This window comes from Aythya ferina (genome assembly GCF_964211825.1).
Source record: "Aythya ferina genome assembly, chromosome: 5".
Taxonomy (NCBI): domain Eukaryota; kingdom Metazoa; phylum Chordata; class Aves; order Anseriformes; family Anatidae; genus Aythya; species Aythya ferina.
This window is the reverse complement of record NC_140301.1, coordinates 22637344-22663750: the sequence shown is the minus strand read 5'-3', so window position 1 is coordinate 22663750 and position 26407 is coordinate 22637344. Positions and strand designations below refer to the sequence as shown.

At 35.0% G+C, this 26407-nt stretch overlaps 2 long non-coding RNA genes across 2 annotated transcripts in view; both read right to left on the bottom strand.

Moving 5' to 3' along the window:
• Nucleotides 1–229: 229 nt before the first annotated feature.
• On the bottom strand, nucleotides 230–7191 carry LOC311437973. Its single transcript, XR_014693873.1, has 4 exons — nucleotides 6622–7191; nucleotides 4788–4923; nucleotides 3590–3739; nucleotides 230–2649 (listed from the first exon to the last, which is right to left on the bottom strand). It is a non-coding gene; the product is annotated as an uncharacterized lncRNA (long non-coding RNA).
• A 107-nt stretch (nucleotides 7192–7298) lies between these two features.
• LOC311437481 overlaps nucleotides 7299–26407 on the bottom strand; it is a 105269-nt gene continuing 86160 nt past the window's right edge. Inside the window, exons 2-3 of the long non-coding RNA XR_014693505.1 lie at nucleotides 12141–12247; nucleotides 7299–8045 (exon numbers count right to left, since the gene is read on the bottom strand). This is a non-coding gene — a long non-coding RNA (uncharacterized lncRNA). The remainder of the gene's footprint in view (nucleotides 8046–12140; nucleotides 12248–26407) is intronic.

Genomic DNA, 26407 nt, shown 5'->3' with positions numbered 1-26407 from the left:
TAATTATGATATTAAAAACCAAGGAAGAGGGAAGAGAGCATAAAAGGGAAGAGGCTATTAGTGTCCATCTGGGGAAACTGTTTCCCCAGATAAGTTACTATGAGAAATAGAGAAAAAAAAATAAAATAATAAAATAAAATAAAATAAAATAAAATAAAATAAAATAAAATAAAATAAAATAAAATAAAATAAAATAAAATAAAATAAAAAATAAGGAAATGGTGCATTAAAATGTCAAAATAATAATACAATTCAGGTAAGGTGTACCTTACCAAACTAGCCTCTGAATGCAAAATCATCTTCAATTGGCTTTATAAAATAATAATAAATTACAATGTGGATGCAAATGAAGAAAAAGGAATAGATATTATGACACTGGGAAAACAGATCAACAGTAATGTCTCTTATTAGGAAAAGGATGTGATAACTGGTGAATACACACCTATAGAGGAACTCATGAAGATAGTCAGTCTTTGCTTATGTGATAGCTTAGTTTTAATTCAAGGCTGTAAGAACACTTCTTTAGCTCCTGTGCTTGAAGTATTTTAAGTATTTACCTAAGTCTATAAATTCGGAGAATAATATGAGAGTAATATTTGTAGTATAATAGCATACACTAAATAGTATATAGTATGTAAGTATATGTTAAAATTTAAGTGCTTTTTAATTTCTCATAATAGTTAAATGTTTCCTGGTTCTAGACCTAAAACTGAATAGCATAATTCCTGGAAAATTAGTAATGATAATCCCTGAATAAACATTGGAGTGATCATTTATCAATATTTTATGGTATGTAATTGACAGTAATAATAACTACTTTCCCGGGCAACTTAGTATAAAGTATAAAATCTTCTGGATTTTAGACAGAATACACGTTGAACACATTTTCTGCATATCTAAATGACATCAGCAGGTAAATTTTCTTTATCAGACTATAGGTCTGATAGATTACTCTAGATATGCAAAGAAATCATTCTAAGCAGCATACTTAGAATAGATGGTAGATGTTTACTCATAGAATGGACTGCTGCAAACAGAAAGGACTGGTCAGACAAATGGAAATAAATTGAATTCTGTCCTGTGTTGGAATACTAGCGATAGCTCAAACCATTAGCTCATAAGTAAATGGAAATATTGTTGAACCAAAAATATTGTGAGATATAAGACAAGATCTGTTCACTGTTTAAAAACATCAACCTGCAAACATTTTTCTTCTAAGAAAAGTAAAATATTATTCTTTTTTTTTCCCCAGTGTCCTTTCTTTTTTAAGTACAGACTGCAATTTCATCTCAACTTTTATCACATCAAGCAAAGAAACACTTCACTCTGTTCCCTATATTTTATTCTAAATATACTCTGGAACTATTGATGGTGGAAATTTTGGCTGTTCATCGACTAGTTTGTTATCTTGTGACATAACACTATATATAAGAAGATTTCCTTTATTTGTTTTGCCACTCATGGTCATCTCAGAATCAACTTGACAGAAAGTCCCATCACTGAAATAACCCTAGCAAGTATCTTATAAACCATTTAATTTTTTGTCTGAACCCTAGATTAGAACAAACCCATTCTTCAGATCCTACACCTACCTATCTTAAAAAATATCACCAGTTCTGAAATCTATATGGAACCACATGTGGTTCCAAAATTGCTTTAGATAGCTTTTAAATGCTGTAGACGGACTCCAATGAGAGGAAGGTTTCACCTAATCTTTTACCTTCATTTTACTTGCCTGCATTTTTTTAACTTACTGTTTTTGTATTAAAATTATTATACCCTTTAAAATTACTAATTTAAGAATCAATCCCAATGACTTTTCTTACAAATATTTAAGGAAGGAAAAGAACTGCATACATAGGTCTTCCCTGTGCTATTCACAATTTTCTCTCCTTTCTAGTAATGTATTTTGGTCTTTCAATTTATTTATACAAATTTTATTATTACTTTTTAGTGCTTGATATTACGTATATTGATTATATGTAATTATATACAATTATATTGACTTCAGTAGGCCCTGGATTAGGTTGTGGACACAGACAAGTATGAAACATGGGCAATGACTGAGGCTGTAAAGTTTCTAAGTATTTTGTCTACTAGAAATTCTGTTCAATCCTCACACAATTCTGCTTTTGTCCTTTAATAGATTTAAACAGAACAGCGATTCCATCAAATGGGATAGAACTATTCCATCAATCCACAATACATTGAATAATATAGTCACTGCAATACGATGCACCTGGAATATATGTGCAGCATAAAGACAATTGTCTCCTGTATGCAGCATATCTATGGCACTATAAAACAAAAGTAAGCACATTATTCTAGGATGTTCCCACTTATACTGTGTGGATAGCAGTTGGGGGAGAGGCCAGAATTGTTGCAATGAAAAACAATAAGAGACAACCATTAACTGGCATTAGGCTTTGTTATTTCTGCAGTTTACTGAATGGACTGGTAGGGATTGCTTTTCTTTGAAGATATATTCTATAAGGACAACACAACTGCAGAACTGTACGATGACATGATCCCATCAGTCATGATCCCACCCAGTACTGACTGTATCAGAGCTTCAAGATTCCGCAGTTTAGTAAGACTTCATTCCTTTCAGAGTGTACTCTAGGGTACAGGTTAGCTATTCCAGTTGATCTGTGAAAACAAGATTTGCGTGTTATCATTTTGCAACCCCTTGACAATATGACCTTCAATGGTGAAATTCAAAAATGTCCAAGACGTCAATTAGACTAGATTATTGGGGGCATATAATTTGTCAGGACTCCACTGCACTTGTCAATAAACCCACACGTAAGGAAAATATGTCCTCTAATCTCAAATCCTTATATTTCTATTTATAGTAATAGACAGGAGGAGATTATCTCTGAATTATTAAAAAATAAAAATCTAAGTTCCTCATTAAATCAAAATTCATCACATGGCAAGCTACTCCCATGCATATATCCATAAACCACCAGATCAAGATAAATATTTTTGTAGGCTATGCACTTAACTTTTTTTTTTTTTAATTGAAGACTGGTATATACTGTGAGTTAGTAAAGTAATAATTAAAAAATAATAATCAATAGACCCTCAAGAGTCTAGTTAACTCCATATTCAGCTTTCTATTCTAATCATGCCTCAGTTGGCTGTTAAACTAAAGTATAGATCTTTTGAGCAAAGTAACCAAAGTATCCATAGTTTAAATTTAAATCTAATTTGAAACAAATATATACTTACAGGTCTTGTTTTCAGCCACATTACTGTAATTTAAGTTTGTGTGAATTTACAGTACACAACTACTCCACAATGATTTCCCATGTTGATATCAGGAATACAAAATAATTATATAATATGAACAAATTGAACTTAATCCTTCCTTTGGTAAAACAAAATTCAGTAGGTGTTGTCTTTAATGGAAAGACCATGGACAAAAGAAAAATCTAGATAAATGTATTTGCACAGTATTACATGGACTTCTAAAAAGTGAATTGAGTAATATGTGTTCATTAATAATGTATTTGAAGATTCATTGGAAAAAAATGATCTTATATATTATTCACAAATCTTATTCAAACATGTCCAAAAAAAGCACCTGTACAAAATCGATGACTTCAATATCTAGTGTGGTCTGCAGAACCATATTCATATCTCTGTGAATCCTTACTGTTTCTGTTCCAACAGCTCTTTAGGAAATGACTCTTGATGGCTTCTAATTAGTGGTACTCCATTGTAAGACTAAAATCTGTGGGGGGGAAAAAAAAAAAAAAAAAAAAAAAAAGAGAGTTTTATCCTTTGTCTTTCAATGTGTTATACTCAGAAAAATTATTTTATGCTTAATACATTTCAGACAGTTCAATTTATCTCTCATTTGGTTATTGAAATAATTTTTATTTTTTCCATAGCAACAATACCAAAGCAGATCAAATTCCTTAAATGATTAGTAATAGTGCTCACCTATCACTAACAAGAAAACTTGATTTCAAATACTTTACACTTTTAACAGAGCAAAAATGCAAAATGCAGATTGCAGACAAATATTTTTGTGTTCATTATTCCCACCTCATTTAATGTGAATGGAACTCATACATTTAAACATATTGATGTCTCCTTAATCACTTATCCCTAGGCAAAGGTAGCTAGGACTTACAAAGTGTCAAGTATATCCCTCCTAAGCATATATTTTCATGTCTTATGTCAGCTCTAGGTAATGAGTGACCTTGTTATAGCAACATGTACATGGACAGATTTTCATTCTGAGGACTGCAGACAATATTCTTCTTATCATTCTGACTTCAAAACCACAGGTAGATTTTTGAGGATGCAGTGTAAGAGAGACTATGTATAACTTGTCCATAACACGTTCAGGTAAAGATGCAAGTTTAAAAGATGCAACTTTCACAAGTTTAAATTAAAGTTGTGGTCCCATTCAAAGACTGTAAAGACAGCTGAAGCCAGCTCCATTTCTAACCAAAAATAATATCTATTGGAAAATGTCAAACTTTGTCAAATATGAACCAAAAAGTGTCATTTATACATATATTTATTATCCAGAGAATGACATACTGTTTGTACACAAGACAGGGCCTACATTCAGAGTGTTATTCTAACCTCTGTCCTTGAAAAACTACACAGATGCCAGTCTTCCTAAAGAGAAATAATGCTTTTATATTACTTGGGATTACTCACATGCGCTGAATTATTTTTAGGCAGAATATTTTTGTCTAGGTAAATCACAAGCAGATGGGAGACATAAATGTGTGAATAAGCTATCACTAATGTTCAGCACAGACCTGATCCAGATCTTTTGAAACCCATGGAAGTCAGCTTCAGCTGAAATAAACCATTGTACTTTTGGATTTCCATGTGGTGAAGAATATTTTAATTATTTTCCTCACTCCCATTTCAAGAAAGTCTCACAGTAAAGTGCTAAAAGTGGAAAATAACAAGAAATTAAAGTACACAAAAATCAATTTTTGAATGATAGCTTTATCAGAGACAAGGAAGAATATAACCAGCATAATTAATCATCTTATCTTTAAAGACTTTTAATTAATAGTTGTGTATATTCTTTCTGAATATAGGAAGAAAATATTAACAAGGCTCACAACATTCATGTAGGACCTATACAGATGAATTTCACAAATTTCCAAGGAGTCACTCGTTCATATCCCCAACAATCTAAGATGGTTTTGATGTTCCAAGTATTTGTGGAAGAAAATACTTAATGAGTAATTTCTGAGAAGCCACAGATGTCAAAAAGCATATTGCAGAAGGCTCAAAGTTTGATATGAAATATTTAGGTTTTTTATTATTATTATACTCTTTGACTGATTGGATAGCTTCCACATGGATGAAATACATACTAAATTATTTACAGATAATTACATCACTGTACTGTTGATAAAATATTAAGACACCGTTGTCCCACAGGATAAATTGTGACAGACATTGGCACATCAGCTAATGAATAGCTGTGGGGTAATGGGAAAAAAAAAGGAGCTACCACAAGTATCTGGAATTAGGGAACAGAATATCTGTAAATAATCCACTCTCAAAGAAAAATATCACTTTTCTTCTCCCCCTCCCTCCTACTAATTACATATAGAAAAAATGCTCAACATTTGGTAGATATTGCTTGAAGGCATTTTTTTCTGCAAATAGTCTCAAGGCCTCCTCCACTCCCTTTCCTTATAGGAAAGTATGACCTAGAAATACTGAATAATAACCTTGAAGCAAAAATATTTTCAAATACTCACAAGAGTGGGCAGCCATTTTGGAGAAAAGATATATCACTACAACAGAGGAATAGAGTTCTCATATCATCTTCGTAATTATGGAGGAATGTTTTTTCACATCACATTGTGAAACACTGAGAGAAATATTCCCAGGAAATATAGACAGATCATCACAGAATCAAAAAGCAAGTCTACATTTTAAACAAATATTTAAACATTAAATCTTCTATAATTTGCCAAATCTCACCTTCCATTTCAATTAATAGAAATAAAATTATCTGGAATATTCATGCTGAAAAAAAAAAAGTACTTGAAAATTGTTAAAAAGTAAAAATTAGCAAGACTCTCAAATATTATTATATTTTCAAAAAATAGAAGAAAAAAATCCTTAAGCCTAGCTGTATGGGATTGAATATAGTCCAAAGGTATCTTGTAAAATAAGGTACACACTTTCATAGGAAACACCTGTGGTTCTTGAAAGGGTGAAATGTATATCATTTGTAAGAAAACACTCTTCATAACCTCAGGCTGTGATTTGGACAAACCATGTATTTTGTTGTTAATTAAAGGATTTGTATGGCCTCAACCTATCTATCTAATCTATAGATAGATTAGATCTATAGATCTAATTAGATCTATATATTATAGATCTATATACTATAGATCTATAGATCTAATTAGATCTATTAGATCTATTAGATCTATAGATAGGAATCTATCTTTAAGACACCAGACTGTGCCATGTATCTTACGTAACGGTCACCAGCATGTTTATAGCCCTAGTGCATTACAGTTCATTTTTGCCTTTCTTGGCTGCATTAGGTAAAGTATTGAAAGCAGGTCAGGAAGGGTAATCCTTCCACTGTACTCAGCATTGTTGAGGCCACACCTGGAGTGCTGTGTCCTGTTCTGTGCCCCTCAGTACAAGAGAGGCACAGATATGTTGGACCACAAAGATGATTAAGGAACTGAAGCACTTCTCCCATTAGGAAAGTCTGAGAGAGATGGAACTTTTCAGAGAAGACTCAGGGAGGATCTCATCATAAATACCTGAAGGGAGGAAACAATGAAGATGGAGTCAGACTCTTTTCAGTGCCTAGGACCTAGGACCTAGGACCTAGTGCCAGGACAAGAGGTAATGGACACCAACTGGAACACAAGTTCATCTAAACATCAGCATAGTCTTCCTTACTGTTCAGGTGATATAACATTGGCACATGTTGCCCAGAGAGATTGTGGTGTCTCCCTCCTTGGAGGTCTGGACATAGTCCTGGATAATCTTATCTAGGTGTCTGTACTGGAGTGGAGGGGTAGACCAGATGACCTTCAGAGGCATTCAATCTCAACCATTCTGTGTCCTGGTTTCAGTGGTTAAACCACAACATTCTGACTGCATGATTTCTGGGAAGAAAAAGAAAAAAAAAAAAAGTTTATAAAGACATCATCTGTTCAGCAGACAGATTAAGCATGGACTCAACAAACAGAAAATTAAAATAAAATAAAATAAAATAAAATAAAATAAAATAAAATAAAATAAAATAAAATAAAGTATACAAAACCCGTTCTTTAAAGTACATGCTTATGTTATTTTCTGAACAGAAATTAAGGGCTTACATGATTTAATTTTCTGGTTTGGGGATATAACTAATCTAATATACATGTATATATATATATTCCAAATTATAAATGTAAAAAGAAGCCTATAATTCCCTCTGGGAATCAAAGTATCAAAGTAAATTAGTTACATTAACACCCATCTATTCCTTTGAAAACATCCCTCTTACTAAGGGATAATGAGTTATACTAATGTGAACAGTGTTAATTACTGTTCTTAGTAGACTCATAAGTTTGGGATAAACTGTATCACAACATAAAGTTAATACAAGTCACCATGGAAAACCAAAGAGAAAAAGAAAACAGGCAAAATATAGTAAAAATTCATACAACTTTCAAAATGATTCAAATGTTGCAGTGTTTCTTACAGGAGCAAATTTGAAGAGAGATATTGCTGCTTTTGCGCGCGCACACACACACACACACGCATTCAAAGGCAAGCAATATCTCCTTATATTTGTTTCTGTACATGAAAAGGTACTTTGACCTGGGTTTCATGATGTTTTATTTAGTTTTGGGGCACAACCTGATGTGACAAAATAAAATGTGATATGTCTGTCAATTTTACTACATCAATGGGAATGAATAAATATTCATGTAACTTGAATCTTTTTCTGTTATCTGTTCCTTCTGAATACTCAGTTGTTGGCATGTCCCTTCATGAGCAACACAAAAGAACAGTTGATGCCTCATGGAGCACTGCAAAAAAAAAAAAAAAAAAAATAAGAGTTTGGAAACAATTCTGCTCAAATTCAAAACTTAAGAATTTTTGGCCCTTGTCTGAGCTTGAAAGAATGACAACATAACTGTCTCCTCAGCTGACAGTTGTGGTGCATCTCAGTGTTTTCTGACTTCAATTGAGCATAAAGCAGCAACAATAGATTAGTTTTGAAGACAAAAAAGATTCTTGCCTGAGGAAAAAAAAATGTTACAGAAACAGCAAGATATGCAACTAGAATAGTTTCTAATTACAGAGCCAGATTCACTGCCAGCTTTTACAAGAGAGTTTGCCCAATAGTTGACAAGTAACTTCCTGGCAGCCTTTACCATAGCATTCTTAACACTGGGTAAAAAATGAATGATCCTCTACTTTGGTTAAAACTCCCAGAAAGGACAGAAGTTCAAGTGTCTTCTAGTCTCTTAAATTGACACTTCCCAAGCTTTGTCTCTGCTGTCAAAAAAGTGAGATTACACTATAATATATACATTAGCTACCTTGCTGTGAGTCCTCAGGGAGGCCAAACACTGCAGTTTTAAATGAGATAAACCAGCAGTGAGAAGAAGTGTTGACATCAGCTATATCACAAAGAAGATTGCAGACATGTGACCTTCACTGTGGATTCACGGTGAGATGACAATGGCCAGTTACCTTGTCACATCTCTACCAATTCCAATCCTGTGCAACTGATGACACAGCACAGGTCACAGTCTGAGACAGGACGAGTTTTAAGCAAGACTATCTGAGCCCTGGCAGACAGGTACTAAGGCTCATAAGAAGGAAGAAGCCAGGCTGTAGAGAGTAGCAAAGCAATAAACTAATGTGAGGGGAGAATTATGACCAGGCCTTGCTTCTCTCCCTCCTCTTTTCTGAGTCTGCCATTAGCTCCTTGAAATATAGTTGATCCCACTGGTTGAGCACAGTCTAGTCTTTATATCACTTTTATGAGTAAGATATAAAGATACGTACATAGTTTTCTTCCTGATATTTGTTTTCAGACTTCTAGCTAGCTCAAGCAATCTTTTAGAAGGAACATTTCTGAGATACATTGAGAACTGGAAATTGATATCCTGTCTGAAAGTCTATTTGTACTTTTGAAGAATCTCCCTTCAGAATTGAGGAGATGGAGCAGGATTGTGTTACATTTTCACTGTTTTGAAAATGTGACTCAACATGTATATGCTCTATATCTTCTATGTCATCTTCTAACCTGGCAGCTTAGTAAAATGGTAAAAGTATTAATCACAGTCAACCCGTAAATTTCATTACCACAAATGTAGAGGAATATACCCTGATTTAATAAAAGGGAAACAGAGAAGTGAATGCACAGGTAGGAGCATAATCAGGACTTGATTCAAGTATGTACTGAATTCCAGCCTGAGATTTACTTGTCAGCATCACCACTAAAAGGGATAATTAATGAAGCCTGCACTTAAGAGATAAAGGACACTTGAATATTGTTTAATTTTTTTGGAATAAGAAGCAATAGTAGAGTAATGAACTTGAAGTTTCTGCTAACCTTAAATTCTTTCCAGCTATTTCTCTATTTGTATAAGAACAATTGCTTAGAAATACTAAAGACCGGGAAGAAAAAGAACCAAAGATGACAGAATAGAGTGGTCAGTCATTATCTATGTAATCATGAAGTCTGTTTCCACTTTGTAAGTTCAGGATAATTTCTCATACAAATAATATAATAAATCCTCCATTTTGATTTCATTACAATCAGTAAGGACCATATTCACTTCAAGTAAGTGAAGAGATTGTCACAGAATCACAGAATCACAGAATTTTCTAGGTTGGAAGAGACCTCAAGGTCATCGAGTCCAACCTCCAACCTAACGCTAACAGCCCTCCACTAAACCATATCCCTAAGCTCTACATCTAAGCGTCTTTTGAAGACTTCCAGGGATGGTGACTCCACCACTTCCCTGGGCAGCCTGTTCCAATGCCTCACAACCCTTTCTGTAAAGAAGTTCTTTCTAACATCTAACCTAAAACTCCCCTGGCTCAACTTAAGCCCATTCCCCCTCGTCCTGTCACCACGCACGTGGGAGAACAGGCCAACCCCCACCTCTCTACAGCCTCCTTTAAGGTATCTGTAAAGAGCGATAAGGTCGCCCCTGAGCCTCCTCTTCTCCAGGCTGAACAAGCCCAGCTCCCTCAGCCGCTCCTCGTAGGACTTGTTCTCCAGGCCCCTCACCAGCTTCGTCGCCCTTCTCTGCACCCGCTCAAGCACCTCCATTCTTTTGCAGTTAATAGTCTTTCAAATTCATACATCACAAATAGTTTTTTCAAATTCATACATCGCAGCTTTTGTACTTGATGAACTCTCATTTAATGTTCACTAAAACAGATAAATCAAATCTGCCACATTGGCCCACAGTGTCAGCCCATCCTTGTGCTACACACACATTTCACACATTTTGTCTCAATTTTATACCATGGTTGATCATGGGAGTGTTTATGGTCTAAACTCAGTAAAACAGGCCGTGCAAGAACAGTTTTTAGGACAGAAATATGAGCGTGAGCAGAGGACACAAATAGAGCACCCAAAACTCTTTTGTTCAGTACTGATCAAGCTGAAGGACCATCATGTGGATTTAAACATAACTGGAGAACCTCAAGGACACTTTTGAAGCAAAGAATTAGTTCATTTCAAAGATGCATAAAACAGTATGAAAATTTTTAACAGTAAAAAGAGAACTTTGAGGAGAAACAACAGCACTGTTCACAGCCACCCCTCAGTGCCAAGATGAGCACTGTCCCCATGGGACACTGGCAGCAGCTGGCACCCAGGTAGGCATGACATGTGAGGATCCTCAACCAGGTGTGCCTGCACAACGTACAGGGCATTGTCTGGGAACAGAGAACAGGAGCACACTCATCTCTGAGAGCAGGGGTGTTGAAAGGAAGGTAAGGTGCCCAGCCTTGAGAGTGGGCCTGCTAGTAGCCCACACCACCAATGATGGAGATATGTGACAGGGAGGGTGATATGATGGCATTAGATGGTTGTTTAGAAGGTTTATAAGATTGCTTAGAAATTCTTAATGTTTATTAATGCCTTGTAAGTACATTGCATTTTGATTTGTCTGTTGTACTGCTGATATTGAACCTGAATATACAGTTCATTACCTGTTTGTTAATTACATGTCATTGATAAATCAATGGACCATTTTGATCAATATTAGTTTTAAACTGTGTGAGCTGAGCATTTTTCCTGCAACAGTTGATTGCTTCCTGTCTGTTCCAAACAAGCAAGGCAATGCGGATGGTAACTCGTACTAAACGGAATACTTATATTTAAAATTTGATATTTAATATCCATTAATTATGAAAACCATATGATTTATTTTTTTTTTTACAAAAATATTGTGACACTAAGCAGAGTAGCTTTATCATCATTGCTAAAGAACAAAAGTACAAGGAACTAATTAGGTTAGCAATTTTCTCAGAAGCTGTGAAAGATATAAATCCCATTCATAATCCCACATCAAATCCTAATCAGTGAACTATTCTGAAAGGCCCTCTAGTTATTATCATAAATAAAATATTTATTTAAGTTTATTTGAAATACAATAATGTATTTACAATACTATCACATTATCAGTGAGACATGCTGAAAGTGAAAGATGTTTCTGCTTTGGGCTTTTTGCACCAACCAGTGTTCAAATCAACACTTTATGTTATGATGACTGTTGTGATGACTTCCTCAGCCTTCTGAAAGATGAGGTTACCTTTTACTCCTTGCACATCCTCCTTACACAAGACACGACGATGATGTAAACTGTGCATGAATATACTGGGCATATTTTGGAATCATACTGTGCAGAAAACTGATTTTTTAATTAGCCAGACAGGTAAAACTCAATAATTCATTATGTGGTTAGATTAGACACTTGTTTTTCTTTTTCCAATGAAAAAAAGTTTATTTTTTATCATTGTTAAATGTAAATAAAGAACTCAGATTCATAGAACCATAGATGAAAGTCAGGTTTTCTTTTTCTCAGTTTTCATACTTCAGAATGTTCTGTAAAATATAAATATTAAGTTAGAGTTGTATTATAATCTCTTACCTCTCTAATTTAGAGAAAAGAAATCAGTTACATGTTGATCAATTCTTTACTCCAAGAATTTTGAACTCTTGCTGGTTGTGTTTCTTCATCAGTAGGAAAACAGATCACTAGGAAAAAAGATGTTAATTGATGTTACACAAACTGATGCATTGAAAGAATAGCTGCAAAACCTTATACGGTACCTTATACGCTGCAAAAAAAAAAAGAAAAAGTAAATGAAATGAAGACACTGGAATGCTTAAGAAAATTCTCTCCCTATGCATCTGCAGTTGGAAGGAAGGAAGGAAGGAAGGAAGGAAGGAAGGAAGGAAGGAAGGAAGGAAGGAAGGAAGGAAGGAAGGAAGGAAGGAAGGAAGGAAAAGAAAAAAAAAAAGTTGTTTCTTTTATCAAACAGATGTTTAAGAGTCTTTCCTGACTTAAAAATAAAATAAAAAAAAAAAAAAAAAAAAGTAGAAAGATGCACAAATATGTCAGATCAGATAAATTCAGATCAGATAAGTGAGCCCTTCTATATCAAGGATAAACAAGATTCACCATTAACAGCACAAGCAACAGTAGATTTTCCACTTGTCAAAACTTTGAAAACAACTATTTTTCCTAAATTTCCTAAAATAAATTTATGATTCTTTGTTTTAAAAATTTGTTTAGCTTTTTCAAAATAAAATGTTCTTTACTTGTCTTTTCAAAATTTTCTAAAAACTTGTGTCAATATCAAAATAAAATCATTATCTGAACAAAACTGATTTTTTTCATTATTAAAATATTTAAACTTATATTTTTGCTTTCCTAGATAATCTTCTATTTCCTGTGCAGATAGCTAGCTCTTACTTGAATAATTTCATAGAAATGAATTATTCTACCTAAATTTAGTAGTGGAGTAACTGCGTGGATTCTCTGATTTGGACTCCTTCAGATAAATAATTGCTTCTGACAAATAAAGCACTCTATTTTTCCCTACTGCTTTAAAATCTGTGAATTTGTGTGCATTTGTGTGTTGACTCTGACCATGACACAGAACATTTGATTGAAACAACAGGCCATGGATTTCCTTAAATATGAAAAGCAGGTGTTCTTTGCCAGAATACAAAGTTCTTTTTATAATACTCTCAAAGGCTCATGAAACATGGGGATGCCACATCTTGTGGTATTGTAAACAACAACTTTTTTCCCTCCAGATTAATAAAACGTAACAAATTTAAGACCTTGTCAGCTTGATAACCCCACTGTTTTGTGTTTCTGCGCATATTCACTCAGATGTATGTGGTAAGACAGATGCCTTTTTACAGTTTGGTTACCATCCCAGTGACCTTAGGATTGGCTTATGCAGGTTTAATCTAAGCTTTATTAATTGCTGTTTGGAAGAGGCAGGGATGTAAATAAAAGAGTAATTGCTGTTTTAACACCAAAGGATAAATCACTTGCTATTCACAAAAGTTTGAAGGATAATAGAGAAAACTTAATTTACCAAGACTTCTACATGTCTCTATATTTGCTCACACTGCCACTAACTCCAAAAGAAGCTAAAGAATTTAAATATAACTATTAAAGAGTGCACTAGCATTAATTAAATTTGGAGATTGGGCTTATAAGTGCATGTTTAGAAGAACTAGACAGAAAGAAACTTAAAGATAGCAATGCTGGTACACAGTCATCACACCTCCTCAGCAAAAGGATAAAATAATCTATTTTTGTGGGATTACAGCCCAAAAGTGCTTTGCATTAGCATTTTGCATTTCTTTAATGCAGGTCCTAATGAATTTAACTTCTCATGTCTTTCATTAAACTCAATGTCATGGACAAAAAGTGTAGTACAATTTATATGTTAAATGAAGAACCTAAATTATTAAAATCTAAAAAAAAAACTGTAAAGGTGTACCAAAATGCAACAGATGTTACTACTACTCCATTTGTAGAGAAAATAATACAGTCTCAATACAAAAAAATGTAACTAATGGTACCACAGTTAAAAGTTGCTAGACATCAAAATCTCTCATTATTTCCCATCTTTTGTGTGTGTTATTCTCATCCATTCACTGATCAACAGATTATGTTAAGGGAAGAAGCTTGGAAAGTTGGCAGAACCATGGGGTCTCCAGCAGGAGGGTGATATTAATGACAGAGACATGAGATGTTGCTACCAATAGCTTTCCCTTCCTCCTCATTCTTGTGTCCACTTTGGCACATACTTCTAGAGTTTTTTAATGCATTTTAGACCTTGTTCTTTTTCTTAACATCATGTTACAGCCAACTTTTCAATCTGGTGCATTGTAAATGTTAGATAATTATTCTACTTTTTTGTTACTCAGAAATGGTTTTGTCCAGCTTCTAAGTTGGTATTACTTTCAGTAACTGACCTCTGATGCATATTCATAGAGCCTCTGTTATCACCCTATGCCTACAGCTACAAAGCCCCTGCTCTCAACCCTAGCCTGTAGCATCATAGTTATGCTAGAGAAATAATTCACTCTTACAGAGCATAATTAGTTGTTATGACTACTAGTATTAATGATTGGATTTACTCCACATATTTAAAGAAAATTAAGTAGAACTAAAACAAACTAGATGACATCCACTTTGTTATTAAGCTATTTTTGTTACAACTAAGAAAGTTAAAACAAATTCCAGTCAAGCCAAAATAGTCCAGGAAAAGCAAGCATGACAGCTGCAGGCCTGCAGAAAGTGGATTTGTTACGAGAATTCAAGGGCATCTTTTTGTGCATCCTCTATACCTGAATGTCTGAATTTGATATCTAGATCAACAAACCTCAGTCCTCTTTTTCCTGGGTTCTGGTGCAGACACAATATTGTGAGCATTCCACAGAATAGGCCAGAAAAAATGCTCCTCTAAATACTCTGCTGTGGAGCACTGTCTCCTGGGAACCAGCAGAAAGGCACTGCTTTAAATATTTATGAAGTGAACTTGTAAGAATATTTGGAAAGTGCATGTAATCAATTCAGTCTTGCTTAGGTAAAGATCTGGGCAGAATGTCCTGCAACTAACAGGGCTTTTCCATTACTAACAACATTTTCAAGTGATGACAAGAGAAACTTGCAAAATCAGAAATTCAATAACCTCCTCCATATGTCTGAGCAGAAAAGAACTAGAACCAGAAGGAAATTAAAATTCATAGTGTTTCCTATCTTTACTTCAATATTTGCAACCAGGAAAAAAAAGCATTACAAAACAGGGTACAAAACTTTTCCTACAGACTGTTCTTGACATCTACAAAGTTTACATGAAACTGTGCAGGATGAGCCAAAAGACTGCAGATCGGTAAGTCTGAGGCAGATGCTACCTTAAATATGGCAGCCATATTGAGCCTTTTTGCAGAAATCTCTACATGCACAGGGTTCATTAAGGGCAAATCATGGAATGAATATGGGTCTATAAGAAAAAAAAATGTAGCAAGCTTTGTGGAGAAGGCTGGGGCTATCATTGAGGATGACGTATGTGATGCTAGACAGATAAGGTACAAATCATGAAAGGATAATTGATTTCTTGATAGCACAAAAACACTTAGCTGTAGCCTTTTTAATACAGTGCCAAATGAAGAATGAATTAGAGTTAGTAAGAACAGGAACTTATCCCTTTTCTCTAAAAAAAAAAAAAAAAACTTCTCTTTTTTTCTCTTCAAAACCATGAGGTTGTTTATTTAAAAATAGTGGAAAATAAACATTACTAACACGATCAAAAACCTTTATTTGATCTAAGCATCAAGCAAATATTCTAATTAAACAATTCTCAAGCTGCTAATAATATCTCATTAAAACAATGCTCTAAAAGTTGAGTCTGCTGGGGATTAAGATGCAGTTGGATTATGTCTAATCACATTTTTTCTGTCTGTTTGACAATGCTTTATAAAAGATTTTGTAGCATTATGAAGCAGGAAAACAAGTTTCTGTACTTGACATTAAACAGATGTCATTGTTTTGTAACAGCACAAGAAGTTCAAGGTAAATCTTTCACTGTGAACACTTCCTTGATAACGCTGATTAAAAAAAATAATAATAAAAAAATAAATTCTATCTAAGAAGTTTAGGCAATATTTTTAAAACATTCAATATTATCAGAATTTTTCATTTTTGCTTAGCTGTCTTGGAAGCAATCAATTCTCTGAATTTCCTTAACTGAGATTTCTGGAAAATAAGTTTAAACTAAAATGAAGCAAAACTATTTCCTTTGCAAAAAATGTCAGTAAAGCAAAGCACATGCCATAGGGGTTTCACTTTGGTTCCTCTCACATTCTGTCATTCTGAATTTCTGAGGCCCACTTCTGATCTACAGTATTCAGCTATGTTGGTATAAATGTGTCCTGACTTATTACCAATCTAACAGAACTGTACCAGTTCAAAGTGTACAGCTCAAAGTGAGCCTCAGATAAAGACCCAATTGATATTGGTTATTCATGAGAAAATTGACTGTTTTAAAATAGTTTAAGTTTGGTATGTATTTTTATTCTAAAGAGAAATTCCCCCAAAAAGCCAGTCTTTTCCAACTGATTCACAAGGGAATTACAGAGTACACAAGTTTTAATATAACAGGCTCTTCCTTCCTTCTTTTTTCTTTTTCTTTTCTTTGGTAAGTGCTTACAGGAGGCAATAGGAGTTAAAGTTCCTTCACATATCTCATAAATCACAGGTGAACTAAAGAGAGCACAGTTCTATTACACAAGCTGAAGGAAGCATTCAATGTCTGTCACCTTTGATATAAGACATCACAGAAGTCCTTCAAAAATCAGTATATTCTCAGACAGACAATTGGCTGAAACAGTACTTAAAATCAGAAGGAAATGCTTTATTTCACAGTAGAGGGGACATAAATTCTAATGGCTTGAACTTTTAACTACTTCCTTTTAATAACCTTCAGTCATTTTTTGAATGAGCTGAGAAAAAAAAATGCCAGCCTCAGCACTTAAATTAAAGCTGTGGTTCAAGAACTGTTTTCCTTCAACCCTGAAATACAGTCTACCTAATTATTGTCATCACTGTGCTTTTTCCTTTAAAAGGAAATAGTGACCCTTCCTGTAGCTGACACTGAAAGAGCTTGCCTGCCCACAGTGGCAGCTTTGCAGAGTCTACCATTCAAAGAAGCACAAGTTAGAATTCACTGGGGGAAAGGGGGCGGGGGGGGGGGGGGGTGTTGGTTGCAGAGTGCAAAATTAACCATGAAAAGCATGTATCTGCCCCAAGTCTTGACAATGCTGTATTCAAACTGTGGTGTGGGAGACCCAACAGGTGATGGAAGCTAACCTTGGCCCCAACAGTAGCTGTTTTATAATAGGGGTGATGCCCTCAATCTCTGAGGAATGGATTTGTGTAGCATCACTCACAAGCACTCTTTAAGAACAAGTGTGCAGTACTACTCTGGTCCTAAAGAAAACTAAAAACTCCTGCAAAGGTAAGATGAGCTTGAACAATCCAGTTGAATGGATGTAAGAATAGGAAGCAGGATTAAATATGGGAGGGTGCCAGTTTGATGCAGGGGTCAGGAAATGGTCTGCCCTTCTTCAGAGCTGACTGATGCTGGGGAAATCCATGAAATGCTCCGTGATTTGATTAGAAACTTGTCCAGATATACCTTCCAAATTCCACCACTCCCAAATTATTAACATTATTAATATATAATATATATAATAATATAACAACATTACTGTCGGGAAAAAAAAAAGGAAACTGCAATACTTGCAAATGTGCTTTCTGTTCTCTTCTGTTCTCTGTTTCATTTCTTATAATTTTGTCTATGCTCTGCTGGAGGCTTTTTCTAAACCAATATCACAGAGGAAAAAAAACATATGGATATTAATTTGGCTCCAGCAGTTCTCACATCTTTTTTCTTCCAAAACAGAGAAGTTTTAATCAAACCATTAGAGAAAAAGATCTTTATGTGCTGGACCCATAGCCCTGAATGTTAATTTTTTTAGTTGACTACTTTTCACACTGTGGTGAGCTCTTAGCCATTAGAGTATCTGCAGAAAATAAATACAAAAATCTAATGGTAAGAATATTCACAGACTTAGTAAAATTTTATGAAATAGTTATCCAAACATAAATCCAAAAATTTTAAAGGGGAAATTGATTCCAGTAATTTTATTTATTCCACAAAGTACTTGTGGATTTGAATTTTTCAAAAAAAATTGGACAAACAGGTAATAATGTCATGACACAGCACTTCGGAAGTGTCCCTTAAGATATTCTTACCCACATTTTTTGTTGTTTTTACAACAGATTGGTATTTTTGTTCACACCCTGACCCATAAATATCTGTGCAGTCACAAACAGAGAAGTGATATTCCACAGTGTGGGGACAGGAATGAGCTGCAGGATGTGGCAGAACATAACCTTAAGCAAACACAAGTGCTGAAGGTTTTGTATTACAAAATCTCCCCACCCCAAAAAAGCCATGAACCTAGGAAACAATTTAAAATACAGAATTCATCTGTATTTAAAATACAGAATACATCCTTCAGCTGATGTAGTGATGTAGTGATGTAGCACTGTAGCCTGAGACTACCCAAGGATTTCAAATTATTTTGCCCCAGATTTTAAGCTGATAGAGCTTATTCCAATATACAAACTGAAAGAGCTTATACTGGGTTTATTCTGATAGAGCTGAATTGTGACAAAGGTTGAGAAAACACCACTGGACTGAGTAAGATCTCGACCATTTCTCATCACAGAATCACAGAATAGTTAAGTTGCACAGGACCATGTCCAGATAGCTTTTGAAAATCTCCAGGTGCAGAGACTCCACAACCTCTCTCAGCAACCTGTTCCAGTGCTCCCTTACCCACACAATAAAGTGCTTCCTGATGTTTAGACAGAAGACTGATCCAGTCAACTTACAGTGTGTGATCAAAAATTGAACATATAGAAACATCTGAAAGTTATAACACTCTAAAAACAATTCTTTTTTTTTTCTCTCTTTTTTTTCTCTCTTTTTCTCTCTCTCTTTTTTTTTTTTTTTTTTTTTAATTTGCATTTAAACCCAGAAGTCCTTCTTTGCCACCTTGATGACTGTATAGAATCATAGAATTGGAAGGGATCTTAAAGATCATCTAATTCCAACCCACCTGCCATAGGCAGGGTCACTTCCCACTAGATCAGGTTGCTCAAAGCCCCATCCAACCTGGCCATAAACACTTCCGGGGATGGGGAATCCACAACTTCTCTAGGCAACATGTCCAAGTGCCCCACCACCTTCTGAGTAAATAATTTCTTCCAAATATCTAATTGAAATCTTCCCCTTTTAGTTTTAAGCCATTACACCTTGTCCTATTACTATGCTACCTGACAAAGTATCCCTTCCCAGCTTTCCTCTAGGCCCTCTCTACGTACTGGAAAGACACTATAAGATCTCCTCAGACACTTCTCTTCTCCAGGCTGAATGACCTCAATTCCTCAGCCTGTCTTCACAGGAGAGGTGCTCCAGCCCTCTGATCATCTTCATGGCCCTCCTCTGGATTCATTCTAATAGGTCCATGTCCTTCTTGGACTGGAGGCCCAGGAGTGCAAAATACTCCAGGTGAGGTCTCACAAGAGTAGAGGTGAAGAATCACGTCTCTCGACCTGCTGGCCACACTTCTTTTGATGCAACCCAGGATACAGTTGGCTTTCTGGGCTGCAAGCACACAATGCAATCTCCCGTTGATTTTCTGATCTACCAACACCCCCAGGTCCTTCTCCTCAGGGCTGCTCTCAATCCATTCTCCACTCAGCCTGTATTTGTGCTTAGGATTGCCCCAGCTCAGATGTAGGACCTTGTATTTGGTTTTGTTGAACTTCTTAGGGTTCACATGTCTTTCAAGCCTGTCCAGGTCCCTCTGGATGGCATCCCTTCCCTCCAGTGTGTCAACAGTGCCACACAGCTTGGTGTCATCGACAAACTTGCTGTGAATGCACTCAATGCCAATCTCCGTGCATACTGGGTCTGGCTGGAATGAAGTTAACTTTCCCTTTTAGAGGCCCATTTAGTGCTGTGCTCTGCACTTGTAGCTAGAACAGCCCTGATATCAAACCAAGGGTTGGTCTATTGGTGAGCAATATTGGCACAATATCAAGACTCCCTCACAAACCCCCAGAGCAAGTAAGCTAGGTGTAGGGAAGAAGTAGGGAGGGTACATCATCAGGGCAGCTGACATAAACCAACAAAACAGATATTCCATACCATATTATGTCATACTCAGCAATAACAGGTAGGAAAGGGGAAGGAGGAGGAGGGTTTTCGTTATGAAGACATCTGTCCTCCTAAACTGCTACACATATCAAGACCTTGCATGCCAGGATGTGGCTGAACATCACTTGTTGATGGGAAGTAGAGATATTTTTTTCTCTCTCTCTGTGCTTTTGCATGCTCTTTGCTTGTGGTTTTTTTTTGTTTGTTTGTTTAATTTGGTTTGGTTTGGTTTGGTTTGGTTTGGTTTGTTTTCCCTCTTCCTTTTCCCTCTAATTAAATTATCCTTATCTCAACCTGTGAACCTTTTGTGTTTTTTCCTTGCTGTCATACTTTCTTCTCCCCCTCTCCTTCTGAGAAGGGGGACTGAGAGAGCAATTGTGATGGAGTGAGCTGCCTAGCAAGGTAAAACTGCCACTCCATGTCACTGACAAAGACGTTAAACAGTACCAGTCCCAGTACTGACCCCTTAGGAACATGACTCATTACTGATCTCCACCTGGGCATCAAGCCATTAACCACAAAACTTTGAGTGCAACCATCCATCCAATTCCTTACCCACTGAGTCCTCCATCTGGTAAATCCATGTCTTTCCAATTTAGAGATAAGGTTATCACGTGGGACAGTGTCAAATGCTTTGCACAAATCCAGGAAGATGATGCCAGTTGCTCTTCCCCTATTCATCAATGCTGTAACCCCATCATAGAAGGCCACCAGATTTGACAGGCCCGATTTGCCCTTAGTGAAGCCATGTTGGCTGTCACCAATTACCTCCTTATTTTCCATGTGCCTTAGCACAGTTTTCAGGAGGATCTAATCCATGATCTTGCAAGACGCAGAAGTGAAACTGACTAGCCTGTTGTTCCCTGTGTCTTCCCTTTTCCCTTTTTAAAAAGAGGGGTTATGTTCCCTCTTGGAGTCAGTAGGAACTTCACTGGACTGCCAAGACTTCTCAAATATGATAAATAGCAGCTTAGAATGTACATCCACCCCTTCCCTCAGGACCCATGGATGTATAAACCAAGAGTAGCTCCATTATTCATTACAGTTTAAAACCTATGTCAAAATAAGGCTCAAAGCTGACCTGTTTATTCCATATCTTTTTCTTTTTTCTTATTTCACCTAGAATTCAATATGTATTCACAATATTTTTAAAATTTAATATAAGATTTTCTTTAAAAACAAAAATCACAAGATAGCAAAAGCTCTATTCAGCTCTTGTCTTCTTTTCAATCTAAGAACCCCTAAACCATTTTTTACTATCATTGGTTATGCTTGCTTTACTTCAGGGCAGGTTTTAATTAAATACTCACAATATTTGCTGTAAAAACATTCCATAATTTCTGTGGTGGCTAAAATAAGATCATAGTCATCTAACCTGTACTTCAGTGAAATGTTTAATTATCTCTCTACAAAACAGGAGAAATCATAAAACATACTTTCTAAAGGAGATAACAAGCTTTAATTCAGGATGTTTACAACCAAGGGGAATCATATTAACTGCAGATGTTTATTTACCATAACAAGACAGGTCTACTGCTAACTACTCCTTCTTTTAAAAAGAAAAACATTTGAAATAATTATTTTAACTGCAGGTGTTGGTAATGGCTCAGCAGGAACAAAAGTATCATTTAAAACCCATCCTGTCTTTCGGCTGTGTTTACAACCACAGCTTTATTCATTCTAACAATAGACAAAACATTACTAAAAACAGCTTGTTTACCCACTTGTCAACAGCAGAAATGCATCATTTTGGGGCCACGGTCCTGCGGTATGTTTGTTTTTCCGACTCAGAAGCCTGTTCTGAATGAAATTACCATAGGCAAAACCTAAGGGCAGAGAATATTTTTCCCACTTTTCTAGCTCGTTATATTATCCACTCGCTTACACTATGCTCTGAAACTAAAAATTGTCGATGTTAGTCTATGGATTTTCAGTTTGGAATTTGGTTTTAGCTTCATTCTTGTTAACATGAAAATGACTTTGTTAGTCTCATGGCATGCTATCTGTACCCCAACAATAACTGGGAACCCAGAATATTATTTATATTTCTCATCCTGCGAGGTCTGCCACAAATCTATTATTCTTATGCCTATCCTCAGCTGCACAGCATTTTAAAGTATTTTTTTCACATAAGTTATAAATGTCAGAAAGTATTGCCTAAAGTTTGAAGATTTCTAGCAAGATTCATGGTTACCTTTATTTGACTTTTACTAGATATGAAATTAATTTGCTTGATACCTGTAAGCATTCACATTTCATGCATGTTAGTTTGGACTTTTGCAGGTGAATAGCATAATATCAATCTTAATAAGAATATTAAATAGCAACGACAATAGAATTAGAAATAATACATTGGCACATTAATTCTTCCTCACAGGTTTCTACATAAAATTTATTTCAACTTAGAAAATCAAAATTGGACTTATCATTGAAGTTAACCTTTTATATCCTTAAGCCAGCATTTGAAGACCAAGCCATGTCTTTTCTATTTCACACCTCATAATCAACAATACAAAATTTGCACTTAATAAGAAAATGCGAAAATAAAATAAATTTACAGTTTATTCTTCCACAGATATATTGGTCTACAGTGAGTACAGTACTAATGGTTTAAAGTTGTCAGTAAACCTAGGAGAAATAAACTGGCAAACAAGTGTAAAGAAATTATATTACTGAGCTTTTAAATATATATACATATTTAAATATACATACACAAATATATATACATATTATGAAGAAAAAAATCTAAACCATTTTAGAAATGTGATGGTTTGTATTTCTGCACAATCAAGAAAACACAAACCCAGTACAAATCCTGTCTCATTCTCTTTGCATTTTACACTACCTAAAATCTGATTTTGATCTTTATCTCTTCTATGCTATAATTCTTTTCTTTATTAAGAAATACTTGGAAGTAGAAGTAATTTCCAATCCCGGCAGAACAAAATTCACATTAAAATGAATGTGATATATTCTACATTGGGTGCACTTTTGGATGATTATTCTCACAGCTTATTGAAGTGTCTCAAAGAGAAATTAATCAGTTACTAACAGTGCTATGGGAGTTGAATCAATGATTTTGCTTGCTCTTCAGGATGTCAAATTTAAACAGAATAAATAAAGATTGTTGGAGTCCACTGTATTCTGCAGTCCCTGTGGAACCTCTTGTTCTCTCTTTCTCTCATTGTTATTGAAAAACAGGGATAATTTCTGTTTTTACACAGTGTGGGACATTCATCCCCTCCTTCAATAGTCCTGGGTATGCCATTCTGTTTTCCTAATCCAACTCATTGATCGCTTTAGGGAAAAGTGGAATGGTATAGTAATCAGAATCTCTACTACCTCCTGCTAACCTGGATGCATTCCTAAACAGTTCTCATTATGGACTTCAATCACATCTCGCATTCCCAGAGATGATACCCTAGCCTCTTAACAGGTGGACACATCTGTTCCACTCTGCCAAACTCAACTTATGGTGACTGTGCTTTGACATACTTGCACAGTTTATTCCAAATACTGTGCACATCTGTTCAGATCTAATATTAACTTGAAATTATGGTTTAGTTAAATAAAAAAAAAGGCATTTGCATATTATTCAGTAGTTCCACAAATATACATGCTTAGAATATTTTAAGAGACCTTCATGTTTTCTGACCATTAGTTTTGTTATAGCAACTGAGGTCATCATCTTCCTTATCTTGAGAAACTATTAAATACAGATTGCAATGATACCTGAAAAATAACCACCAGCCAACAAACAGATAAATCACTCAACATATGAAGAAGTTCTTACTGTAAACAGAATAGCTAGTATGCTTGAACATTGTGACAGCAAGACAATAAAAAAGGAGTGAAGGAAGGAAGAAAAAAGGGAGGGAGTGAGAGAGGGACTAATAAAAAAAATCAATTATCCTATATATTCTAATATTTTCCAAAATCATAGAAGTATGTATCTTTACATATGGTATGTAAAGAAACATGACTTCATAAAGAGGCAAAGGATGGACAAGAGTGTAGAGAGTATGAAGGGTCAGAGCGTACCTATCATAGTCTCTAGCAAAAACAGACTTTTTTCTAAAAATATATTCAGAGAAAGATTTGCATTGTTGTTGTTCTTTATAATAATTAGAGAGGACTTAACATTATAGCAATCATTTGGTAATTCCATGGTTTTTCACATTTTAAAATACCCTCTGAGAATAGTGTGAAAAGTCTGTGAAAACTCACATCTGTGGGCTTTATCAGGTTGCTATTTGAAGTTTTGAAGCATGAGCATGAGTCTCACTCACCAAGACAGTTCATACAGGTCAATTATTACTTTGGAGATCAGATAGAATTAAATCTAGATAGAATTAAATAAGAATTTAGGTTTCTGTTATACCAACCTGTCATTTTATGTGCACAAATAAAGAAATTAAAACCTAAAAAATATAATTTTTTTATTTGTGGTTGTTCTGCTCTGGAGGCAGTTAAAATCTCAGGGCGCTTAAGACTTCAGCAATAAAATTCTGTATCTACCCAAGACTACCTTCATTTTCAAAAGGTTGGGTGTCTGCCACTTAAATTCTATTCAACTCTGCAAACTAAACATTTCTCTGTTTCTCTCATTTAAGAGAGACTCATCTAACACAAGTCTAATAGGTTGCATCTGGCATAAAATGCCCTATAACACAACTATACTATTACTGTATAATTTTAGTTCCATAGAACATTTATATAAATACAATATTATCTATAACAGATAAACATTTTGCAATGAAGGAAAGTAACAAGTATGAATCAATATGTCTCTTTATGCCAGCTGCAATGACTGCTGCCTGGAAAGAACTACATTCAAGTACTGACCTGTGCTTCAATGGATATATAAACATTGTCTGATTGCATAACATGAAACAGACATAACCTTTTCTCCATAAGGTGAGTGGTCTCAACTTGATGTTATAAATTCATGTTAATAGTTGCTTTTGCTCTTTCTAATTATTCATGAAAGAAGAAACTGCTCCAACAGAAAAGCCCTCAAAGTTAAGTCTTGTGATGAGTGCACTAGAAGTATGAGTTTGATTCCTGCCACAGTAAGAGAGACTTCATGCTATATTTCTCATCTCTCAAGTGTTGTACTGCTTAGGAGGCAGAAAGCTGGCCTTTCTGCAAGGCAACTCATAAAGCCATACATCTTATAGGGAGTCAGATACCTCATTAAGATAGATACATATTAGAAAGGTGCTAGAAAAAATCAGAGTTAACAAAGAGATCTTGAAGTCCTAATGGCAAGAGCCATTTTCAATCAGTTTGTCAATGACGAGGTTCTCTAATTGAGTAAACATTTTTATCTTTGAAGCATGTCAGAATCTATGCATATAAATCTCATATATCCCTAGATTTAAATAATTATTCCCTTTCTAAAAATCAGTGTTAGAAAATAAATGAGTTTTGAACAGTATTAGAGCTATTAGTATTATTTTGAACAGTATTAGAGTATTATGAAGCTGAGGTTCACTTTTACTTACAATTCTGAACTACTGAACTTTTTTATGTTCAGATTCATTGAAATTCAAACCATACTCATGGACCCACAAATGCCTCACTTAAAAAGCACATTCATTCAAATGTGAAGTTTTTATATTCTTCAGTGACATATGAATTACATAGTTACATTTGGTACAAAATTCTCAAGGTCCTCCTAATCTAGTTCAGAAACTGAACCATCTAGAAAACATTACACACACACACACACACACACACACACACACAAAAAAAAGTTTTAGAACTTTCTGAAGTTGTTTTAGAACTTCTTCATTATTACCTACAGAAAAATAACACTTTTTGAACAATTATTATTCACAGACCAAAAACTAACTCCTATCAAAGTCAATATCCAAAAAGGAAGGATTTTATTTATGGTATAGTAGAGCAATTCTGAGTGCACTCGCAAATTCTGAGAAAAAATATGAAGAAGAATTCCAGGTAAACTTTCTTTTTTACTTACCTTTTATTTCTTTTTTTAAGGTAAGCAAAAATCTGGGGGTTTGAGAAGAAAAAAAAATGTGAGGTTGATGGTTCTCATCTCTTTTTTAATAGATTTGAGAATCTTGGC